At 39.1% G+C, this 11,793-nt stretch overlaps 1 long non-coding RNA gene across 1 annotated transcript; it reads right to left on the minus strand.

The window, feature by feature from the left end:
* Positions 1–774: 774 nt before the first annotated feature.
* Positions 775–6,948, minus strand: LOC135091622 (uncharacterized). Its single transcript, XR_010262574.1, has 5 exons — positions 6,231–6,948; positions 3,203–3,319; positions 2,682–2,870; positions 2,170–2,468; positions 775–1,985 (listed from the first exon to the last, which is right to left on the minus strand). It is a non-coding gene; the product is annotated as an uncharacterized LOC135091622 (long non-coding RNA).
* Between the last annotated feature and the right edge of the window lie 4,845 nt (positions 6,949–11,793).

Consider the following 11,793-nt stretch of genomic DNA (forward strand, 5'->3'; position numbering starts at 1 on the left):
CAAAGTCTATAATTTATTTACAGCTTCAACCTCTAGAGAATGAAGAGGTGCCATATGCTGATACCATCCCTGCTATGCAGTGGAGACGGCAGCATGCTCCAGTCAGTTGTGCAATAGGAAATTAAGAAAAAAAAAAAAAAAAAAAAATTACCAGCAATGAAGTAAGAAAGACAGACATCACTTACATGTGTTAATAATCATGTAATGAGTGAAATGATGATTTTCCATGCATCAGTGCATACTAAATTAAAGAGATCACTGCAACATTTTATTTAATCTCAGAATGAAAAAGCTTGCAAATATTAGGTATGAATAATACAAATTGGTACAAAAAGTGCTGTAGATTTAATTTATGAAAAAAAATAAAATAGATAATAATTATCAAGTACCCAAGCCTTTGGAAACACAAGAGGTACAAAGAAAAAGAAACATAAAAATAAGAATAACACACATATAAACAAATATGAGTATACCTCAGGGCCTGTAAAGTTAGTAAAGGTAAATAAACATATGTATAAGAATGGCCCACAGGTAACCATACAACAATCTGACCTTATATTTGTACTTTAAGTAATACTAAGGCATTGTAGATATCACAGTGTAGTATCACTAGCATGAATCACAGCACAAAGAAATGAGAAAATATAAGAAATAAGAAATGACAAATAAAAACAAGGTACTCTAGGCATGACTAAAGGAAGAAATTCAAACATACAGTACTAAACAAGTATTGGATCCCTTGGCTGGGGGTCCAATATTTATGGCAAAAAAGCATTGTCCTCTTGAGAGTGAACCATTTTAGCCAAAAGTAGCAGGCCCTGCCATGACGTCACTGCATCCCTCAGCTTCACACCACTGACTCACAGCCTCCCCTCAGCATGCCTTGGGGCATGTTGGAGAGAAGTGACCTGCAACTTTTCCCCATCATGGTGTATACGCAATATGTTATGCAATAACATATTGTGATAATTCATTCTGTTTACTAATACGGTTAAACCGAAAGAGTATTCATCTGATCATGAGCCTCAAGAAAGCAGGTCAATTAGTGAAAGAAATAAGTGAACAGTTGGAAGCATCAAGGACAAGTCAAGCATTGGTCACAACAATTCAGGGAGGAGGAATCATGATATGCCTGAACCAAAGAAATGGTCTGGGTGCCCCTGGAAGACAAATAAGAGGGTTGTTACTGTCTTAAAACATGCAGTGGAGTCTGATGTCAAGACCACTGCATGCTTTAGGACAGTAACAGCCCTCTTATTTATCTTCCAGGGGCACCCAGACTGTTTTTTTAGGTTCAGGCATATCAAAATTCCCCTCCTCCCTGAACAGCCATGACCAATACTTGTCCTGGATGCTGCCAACTGTTCAGTTCTCTCACCGAATGACCTGCTTCCTTGAGGCACATGATCTGCACAATACTCTCAGATGAATACTCTTTGGTTTAGCCATATTCGTAAACAGAATGAATTATCACAAGATATTATTGCACAATAAGCCAGGATGCAGAAAAGTTGCTGCAGGTTACTGATCTCCAACACACCCCAAGGCATGCTTTTTTTTTTTTTTTTTCCTCCTTAAGTACTAAACCCCCAATCTGGGAGTCCAGTACTTATAACTAGTATTTTATGTAGAAAACTGAAATGAAATTTAACAGATATTACAAAAATTACATGAATTTTAATGTAATTCTAAACATTTACATAAATAATGTTTATATTACTGCTGCTGGTTATTAAACCATAATTGCATCAATTGTCTTTGAAGTTCAACACATTGCTACTGTGATGCAGCAATCTGCTGAAGAGCCTGCTGTTGCACTGCAGCCATCTGTTGCTGAGCCCCTGCAATCTGTTGGAGAACCTGCATACCCTGCCATATAGCTTCCCCCTGTTCCTGCTGCACCATCACAAGCTCGTCCATGGAGAATTGGAAAGCTCACTGTGATTCCATCACCTGCACCAATAGTTCATGGTCTGAGCAACCACCTGCAATAAATTTAAGAAGAAAACATGACTGTACTACAAATTACAAAATACATGGTATGTCCAGTTACATATCATGCAATCCTGCTGTAGTGGTAAGACACTTTTAAAATCAATATCTTAAATGTCTGAGAGATGTATCTAAAAAAAAAACAGCTCAAACCAGCAAGAACAACAGGAGAGTTACTTGCAAGAGTTTGGGTGCGCCCTCTGCTGCGACTTTTTGCTGGACAACTGGTGGTGGTGATGGCTGGGGTGCTGTAGGTGGTTGGGGAGATGTAAGCAGCACTGCAGGCAACTGCACAGCTGCTGGTGGATGGGGAAGGGCAAGCAAGGCTGCAGATGGTTGCACAGCTGCTGGTGGCTAGGGAGGTGCAGGCAAAGCTGCAGGTGGCTGCAAAGCTGCTGATGGTTGGGGAGGTGTAGGCAGAGCCGCAGGCAGCTGCAAAGCTGCTGGGGGGGTGGATGTCATCTGGATCCGGAAAGCTGAAGTAATAACACAAATGAGTGTAAAATAAATTGTTTGCTAATGTATTATACAAATACAAGGCATTTAATTACTATATTAATTGACTGTAATGAAGACAGACAATTGAAAAGTATGGCACATATGATACATGTACATTCAGTGTTTATAGATATGTACTGGAGAACAAAACTGAATGCATGTAAACATGAACAAGAAGCACAGTTATTCACCACTAGATGAAGTCATCTGAAACATGGATGATTTCACAAGTTGTGCCCTCATCCACTGTTACTAATTCAGATGACTGCCCCATAGCACCACTAAATAAAGAGGCCCCTCCAGACCCAGCAACACTACCAGAAGAGGGTTGGATGGTTTCAGCACCACTGTGAGTGGATGGCTGTGGTGGCCTGACAATCCTGAAAAAAAATAAATAAAAATAAATAAATAAAAAGTGCTTACATTACTACAGGGAAAGAATAAGCTGGTAATTTTTTTTTTTTCTATCAGCTTATATTTAATGAGCAGTCAACTTTCTCATGTCTATACCTATTACACAGTTTTGCTGAATTGATATTCAAGTGTGCAGATATCTATAAACTTTGGAAGCTGAGTAGTGGCTCTGTTGCCCTTCTGGCCCCATGAAAGCTGGTGCTTTACCATATTTAAATGTTACATTATATTACTGTAATTTAAGTTAAAAATGGTAATAATTTCCAAAATGCAAATTGTCCTTTTTTAGTTTACTTACCCAATACGGCACCCTCACTGTCAGGGATTGGCAGTCCTGCAAATGCTATGGGTGACAGCATTCACTGGACGACCAGCTCCATGTCAGTGTAAGTTTTGTTGGCCGCAGGTCTCCCACCTGCATGGATATAAAAGTTGCAGTTATTAGCCGGTTAGAAGCTCCCATATTAAGCTAAATCCACCTGTTGTAACTCCCATGTTAAGCTAAATCCACCTGTTGTAATATTTTAATGTATTACTGGTCATTTTGAAGTTTTAATGTACTGCAGTGATCACTGTCTCAAACCTGACTTCCACAGCTACTGTGCTTAGTAGGTTCTTGGTTATGGTTATGGGTATGGGTCATGGTTATGGGTAGATTTTATAACAGCACCAACATTAAATTACATGTACACAATAGCAAACTTTTGCTATATAACTGGAAGGGTTTTAAGCACTGCTGTCATCAATCTAACTTACCAAACGTACCCTTATCTATCTATCTATCTTATTTATCTTTTTTTAGCAGTTTGGGTCCCAAAGGGTGAGCAGGAAATAATTTTTATCTCCCATTATACAACAAAGTCATGTAAGGAAATTGTCATATTGCCCAAAACAATGCCTTAAACATTAGTTAACTAAATTTCATATGGAATTTGGTCAAGATAAAATAATAAGCAAATATGCCAGAGGGCAAATTTTTATTCTTTCACCATTTTCTCAATTATGGATGACTTTTTTTTTTTTAGCCTGTTACTAATTAATAGGCTTTTTTTTTTTTCCCACAAATCATTAGTTATCATTTTTTACTCCCTGATCCACCATCAACCTCTGAAACTAATGATGTGCAATAAAAACAAAAAGCAGATTCATACAAAACAGATACATATATACGAGAAAAAGATAGATTGGCCCTCACAAATAAGCAGCCACTCACTATCGCCGCCATCCTGTTGTCATGCACTACCATCCTACCCAACCTAACAAACCTTAATTAACCTAACCAAACTAATTTAACCAAACCAAACTTACCTAGCCAAACGCAACCAATAAACTAGCCTAACCTAAGTAATCTAACAGCCCGTTTACACAAACAGTTTGTGAAACCCTGTTTGACAGACAGGTGTTTTAAGTGATGTCAACGTGTGAACGGGTTATTTGGTTGTCAAACATGTTGGTGAAACGGTTTGAAGAAAGTCTGATCGAGCCTAACTTTTGTGGGCGGGGCTTAACTCATCCACAAACCGTTTGCGTGTGAGAACATGCAACATCAAACCTCGAATAATTACACCAGCCATCTGGTTCTAATTTCAAATCAACACGCAAGTTGGTATGTTAATGTTGATATATTTTTAACAGCCAGTCCTTTGTCCACTTTGATTTTTTTTTTCTACCTAAGTGCCACCGGTAAGGCAATGGCAATCAAATAGTCCTGGTCAAGAGGCATATCTTTCCTTTACAAAAGCGCTAGTCACACTTGAGTTGAGAACCGGGGTCTGATGTGCGTTTGGTTTGATTGGCACCTCTTCAAACCGCTTGACAAGCAAGTTGGACAACGGGTTTGACAAACCGTTTGACTGTATAAAAGCCCATCAACAGAACAAAATGACATAACCTAACCAAAGAAACCTAACTACATTAACTTTCTTCCCCAAAATAGGTACAGATAAATATTTTAAAAATTGCTGTCAGCATCATAAGTAATTAGAGACGTCGCAGTGAGCGTTTTGATACCAGATAGCGCCAGAATTTTTAATTCTCGCCGGAAAATAAATACTTTTTGGGGCAAGGTTTTACAAGCTTACAAAGGTGTATCGTTGCACAGTAATGCGTCTGAATTTTAAGTCAATTAATTTCGTGATAACTGACAGCACATGACATTGTTTGAGCCTCTATTCATAATTTCAGATGATATTCTTAAAAGAGCCTATAAGTGTATCAAGGCAGGCAATCTGTAATTTTCTATTGACCTCAATGGAAGTATACTAATATATACTTGCATTTTCATGTACTAAACAACAGGCAAATCCATTTAATGTAAAGAAAATATAATTTTGTATCAGAGACTTCATTTTTGCGGTACGATCACTATCCTCGGGTACTTGGGCAGCGAGCAAACCAAAACACAGGACCACGCTTACTCGACTACCCTGCACAATGGATACATCACCGCCACAATCATGGACTACAGCGGAATTAAGAAAATTCCTGAAAGAACGAGCTATACCCTATTCTGGATATAGTAAAGCAAAGTAAAGGCCTTTGTATCGGCAGAACTGAGAGGCTATTGTTTACACTTTACACTCCTTCCTAAGGCGCGCGGCGCTTTCTTTAACTGCAGAATCATGATCAAGATAAGTACGTCGTACGTCCGCCACCGGTGCTGTTCTTTTTTTTTATTTCACTGATTTCATATACAGGACGTGTCAGTGATATCTGATATTTTTCAACATTCCCAGATAAAATGCACAAGCCGAAATCAACATCCTTTTATTTTTACTGTTCATACTTACTTAAAACAAAATAATTACCTATTTTTAGTTTTATCTTATAATTCAATTAACAAAGCCTTATCATACACCAGTAAGTATGAATATTAATATTAAGGGTTATTTTTTTTTATTTTTAGATACACTTGTGCAGCAATTCATGCTGTACTTTTCCTGCACATCGATTTCAAATTTAGCTAAGACACCCCTTTGCCCCAGGAAATCGGAGACAATTAAAAATGCTGGCGCTGATAGGTATCTACCAGCCTCACTGCGACGTCTCTAATTTGCAGTGGATATATATGGGTTCAAACTGCTCTGACTGAGAAACTCTATGTAATGAAAAAGATAAAAAAAAAAAAAGAAGCCATGTTGAGACTGACGAAAGAATAAAACCAAAAGACATAACTTCACTCATCTGCTCGAGGACCTCACACCTGTTCGGTTACATCACAGTAATTCAATCCCTATAACCCTCTATCCCTCTGCTCTGTCAACCACATCATGATAGGTCTGCAACTATGCTGACGAAAATGTGATAGGCAAAACCAATGAACTCACCAGTGCCTGCAGCATGGCATTGCTCTGCAGCAGCCTTGATCTTAATATGGCTTCGCAGGTCCTTAAACTTCCTACGGTGCTCTTCAGAAGACCTGCCCACTCGGCTGCCTGTGCTGACGCACGTAGTCACCTCCTCCCAAGCCTTGATTTTCTTCTTTGCGGTGATTTTGTTTTCTAGCCTTCCCAGAATCACCGAATCACAGAATTACCTCCTCCATCAAGGCTATGGTCTCGGCGTCGGTGAACCAAGGTCTTATTTATTTATTTTTTTTGACGGTTCGCTGGCCATGACTGGAACACTGACGACTGGAGATTTTGATGAGTAATGGCTGTGGCTACTTTTTGGCGAGGCAACAAAGTTTGTAAACAATGTCACGTTGAGTCAGTGACATATCACCGCCAGCAACCAATGAGCACTCTCAGGTAGGTTAGCGACCTCCACCCACCAACCCGTGCACTTCTTTGTGAATACCGTATCTTGGAAGTTGCCAAGTGCCTCTCAGCCACTCACGGTGTCCCCTTCGGCTGTCTGGCTTGCCATTTAATTTCCTCTATATTCTCCCTTATTGTACAACACTGGGAACTATTATCCCATTAGTGCAATTGATCAAGTAATGTGGAAAAAATTTAGTTGCAGGAGCATATGTTCTTCCTGGGGTTATTTTTAATAATGTCCTGTTAGAGTGGTTAATGTTTTCCCACCTTGTTAAATGAGACATTAATTGTTAACCCCCAAAAAAGTTATTATGTGATCAACTACCCTCAATCGAGTAATTAACTCACATTAAACATACAATATGAAATTTGACTTGCCGAATATTTAAGAGGGTTAATTTTCTGGGCTGATGCAATCATTACACAAATGAACATATATTTATATAGTGCCACGGAATATTTAAAAAAAGACGTGGAGATGATGGGGGCACTATAGTATTTACTAATACCAATGCAGCCGTTTTCAATTTTTGAAACACTTTTCCAGCTCCGTGCTTTGAGTTAGTCAAGGAGTTTTAATAAGAGGAGACGGTCTTCCGCTCCGCTCCCATCCATCCAGTTGAGCCAATAGGCAGAGCTTATTGAGTCTGTGGGTAGAGCTTACGATCAGCAGACAGACCCAAAACATTGCGATCTCCTGTGTTGAGCTCTGAGAATATACTTTTTTTTTTCTATCTCTCTCTCTTTTCCACATTAGACAAAAAAAAAAAAAAAGAAAGAAGTGATGGTCTGAATTACAAAAAGTACATTATAGTTTCCTAAATATGTTATGTAGACCTATTACACTATGTATCAAAATTTCACTTTTATCTTGTCCTTGATCCTAAACCATAATTTTTCAGTTATTTCCATCTAAACAAAATAGAAAAAAAAAGATTATTTAAATCCTAAAACTTTGCTTTTGTAGTTAGAACAATGAATTTACATTTTTGTCTCATTTCATTATAGTATGGTTTTCATATCAGGTAAAGGCCTTTGCAAAATTTCAACTGCTTATCTAATTACTTTTGAAATATTGCAAATAAATTAAAACAATGCAAGAAAGAATATGACGTGTTCTAAAGATTTTTAATTTTAATAAGATCATTTTTTTAACTGATCAGATCTAGAAAAAAAATATCATATTTAGAAAAATTTGCTTACATTTCAGAAATCTCAAATCTTCCAGACAATTTTAGAAGTTTCTAGAACATTTTAGAACATTCAATTCATTGTAAACATTTCCAGAATATTCTAGAACTTTCTAGAATACAGTAGAAATATGTAGAAGTATCAATAATTTTCTAGAATCTACAATAATTTTCTAGAATGATTCAGAATATTCTAAAGTAGGTTCAAGAATATTCTAGAAAGATTGAGGACATTCTGGAACACATTCTAGAAAGACTAAGAATATTCTAGAGTACTGCTTAACAATAAAAAAAAAAAAAGTAGGAGCTTGCAGACTACCAATCAGTTCTGCTTTGGTTGCCTGAAAAGATGCATCAAAAGAGGTGAAATGGCATCAAGAGGCTGCAATAATTCTTCAGATGCATTCTACTACGTATGTGGTCAGTTCATCAAGACAGGAAAAAAGTTTTCTGTGACATCTGGAAAAAAAAAAAAAAAAAAAAAAAAAAAAAATATATATATATATATATATATATATATATATATATATATATATATATATATATATATATATATATATATATATATATATATATTCAAGCCGTCTTTCCTAAACTTTCAGAGACAAAGGTGAAAGCTGGTATCTTCACTGGATCACAAGTAAGGAAAATTATGGAGTGCTCAGAATTTCTACAAAAGCTCACAGAAAAGGAGAAAAAGGCTTGGGAGTGTTTTATTGTTATATTTATATATTTTTGTCTTTATGGTTCGGATGACCCTTTCTGCCAAACTCGCCTTTGTTTCACGCGAGTAATTGGAATACAAGGTAATACCTTTCAAAGTTAGATATTTTTTCACTGCTTGATTATAAAATTCGGATCCCTGATCGGTAAAAAGACGCGACACGCCTGTAAAACTCCCCGACTCTAGAACTTTTTTCAGTGCTTGCAGGCTACTGCGTCCGGTTTTACTTGTCAGCGTTGCCACTTTCAAGTACCTGCTGAAGACGTCCAGGCAAAACATGACGTATCGGACGCCGCCATTGTGTCTGTGCAGCCTCGCAAAATCAGCCAAATCGCAAGTTAAAATGACAGACGGTTTAGGAGCGAGAATTTTTCGTCGTGGAAAACGTTTCAGCGTCGGCTTGTGAAGCGTATAAGTGCGGTTGCCCTGCAGAAATGCCCTCACATCGCGGAGTGTTAGATTCTTATCCCTTTTCTTCCCCTCTCTGTAGAGTGCTTGCACACCTCCTAAAGCCGCAGGATTCGTCATATCCCGGTAAAGTTCGTCCAAAACGGCGTTCATAGCAGATAGACTTTCTCACAGGGTGACTCATCCACAATATTCGTGTGCAGTTGAATTTCTTCGGGTGCGTTCGGGGATAAATCACACAACAAATAACCGTGATCTCGTCTAAGCACGACATTTTTATAAATTTCCACAAAGTGTTTGGCGCGCTCCCTTCCATAAAGTTGCCTGCCCAGACATTCAATTTGATATATATCTCTGTTTTTCATAAGAATGTAATGTGAGGCATTTAAAGTTATCGTTCTAGCATACTTTCCGGGGAAAAAGACATTCTGTGCTATCATTATAACTGACAAATTTTTATGTCTCCCTTTGGTGAAAGCCTCTGCTATCGTTTGAGAATTGCCAGCCGTGAGGAAATTGTCATCTAATATCAGGAGTGTGTGCGTTTGCGGGTCGGCGTATGGACTGTCATCATCCATCACGGGATCAATAATTTTCTCATGCACTTCGACCTTATCTTGAAAAGGGGAATTCTGCTGCAGCGAATGCGATGAGACGCCACAAATGATAATTCTGTTAAATCCATGCTGATATTTCTCTATGATTTTATTGCAGAGGTGTGTTTTGCCGGAATTTGTATAACCTGCAATAATTATGCATGCAGGATATCTGAAGAGATTCAGCATCTCTTCGCTAAATGTCTTGTCCATGTTAAGTTCAGAGGGTTACTAAAAGACGCTACAATATGTTTACAGTATTTATTGCTTAACCTTTATTTACATGGTCATGTAGGTAACAGCATAACTAAACTCCCAGCTGCATCCTCATCCCTGCCTTCTAATTATGACGTGGATCTCCCCCGACCCACACCTCTTCCTCAACCTCCTCCTCCCTCTCCTTAACCTACCAAAGTACAAATGTTCTTACATTACCTCCTCTTCTTCCGCCTCCTCCTCCTCATCCTCCTTATCCCACGTGGACAGTACAAATGTTCTTACAGCACATGAACAAAATCCCCTTTCATTCCTCTCCTTAACCCCACACTCAAAACAAATGTTCTTACATTACATGAATGGCAGCTGCTAGCGGCCGCGGTCTCTCTCAACCCTTAATTATGACGTGAATAATGTCATGGAATGCCACTCCCGATCACGTCACAGCCCACTCATTAACCCATCCTTCACCTCCCCCTCTTCCTTAGCCTACGTGGTCAATGCAAATGTTTTTTTTTTTTACATTACATGAAGGGCGGCTGCTAGCAGCTGCGTCCCCTCTTTCTCTACCCCTTAATCACGATGTGAATAATGTCGTGGAAAGTCTCTCCCGATCACGCCACAGACCACTCATTATCCCATCCTCCCCCTCCCCATCCCCCTCTTCCTCTTCCACCTCCTCCTCCTCCTCCTCCTCTTCCTCATCCACCTCCACCTCCCCCACATCCACCGCCACCTCCTCTTCCATCTCATTCTCCACATCTCTTTCCCGCGGATCATTGTCGGGGTGATAATACGCCCTTGAGGTGTAGCCATCGATGTGAAAGCGCTTGTCGTTAAAATGTGACAACGTACGCTTTCGCATACAAGTGGTACAAATTTGTCCTTTCACATTCCTGATATTATAGCAATCTACCATCCCACATGCGACATTATTAAGTGTTTCCCTATACTGCTGATGGAATATATTTTGCTGAAGGTGAGTTGGAATGCCTTTACCTCGAGATACTTGCTTGTCATCTTCCAACAGCAGCGAATACATCTTTGGCTTTAATATAATCGCCTCTTTGATGAGCGTGGATCCGGTTTCAGATTTCAGCAAGCCTAGTTGACCCTTCCGCTCCCCATTAAAACACGGGTGATCTGAAGCAAAGTTACTGGTGTCGAGAAAATTTGCCATGGGTCCATGTTTCAGTTCATCATTTAAGTTTGTAGGTATGTGCAGACTGAAAATGAAACTGTCAGTATCTTCATAAGCTAATTTAGCTCTCTCCCCATAATTAGCTTTGATGACACGATACCAAAAGTTGTACATGTACTTCTTTGCCACTTCTAAAATATGGTATCCCAAGTAATTTGGCTGCCTGATTTTAATCGTATTCTTACTGTTGACACATATGACTCGGTCCTCGCCTAATTGGTGGACCCTCTTAAAGGATGGATTTCTTGCATACTTCAGGAAAGACTTTCTTTTTGTCACTAATTTCTGCTGGAGGCCATACTTCACTTCAGATAACATGGATCTACCATAAACTGCGTTTGACATCAGTTTGCAAATGCGATTTTTAATGGCGCACGCCTCATTTTTACGCTGAGCGACGTTCCTTTCTATGAAAGGTTTCAGGTATGGAGCCTGTCTGAAGCTATATATAGCATGAACACATTGTATTTCCAGTCCAAGTGAGAGTAAAAGTTGCAGCAATTCCAGACTGATGAGATGATCTTTCAGTCCCTTATGACTGGCCACGAGTTTACGATTTTTCCTCCCCAGCTTACGACCCTCAGCTTCTAACAGTCTTTTACTGTACGGCGAGATGTCATCTTCTGTAATAGTCATGTGTGCGAGGCACAGAGGGAACTCGTCCGTGATCCGAGCCACGTCGGGGGAAACGTCACAGCTGTCTAAATGCAGCCAGTAACCGACGTCACCATCTGTCGCATGATTCTGGATTCCAACTTCAAAAAAATCATCCATCTCTGACTGAGAAAGTTTT

This window comes from Scylla paramamosain, chromosome 38, assembly GCF_035594125.1.
Source record: "Scylla paramamosain isolate STU-SP2022 chromosome 38, ASM3559412v1, whole genome shotgun sequence".
In the NCBI taxonomy this organism is placed as follows: Eukaryota; Metazoa; Arthropoda; class Malacostraca; order Decapoda; family Portunidae; genus Scylla; species Scylla paramamosain.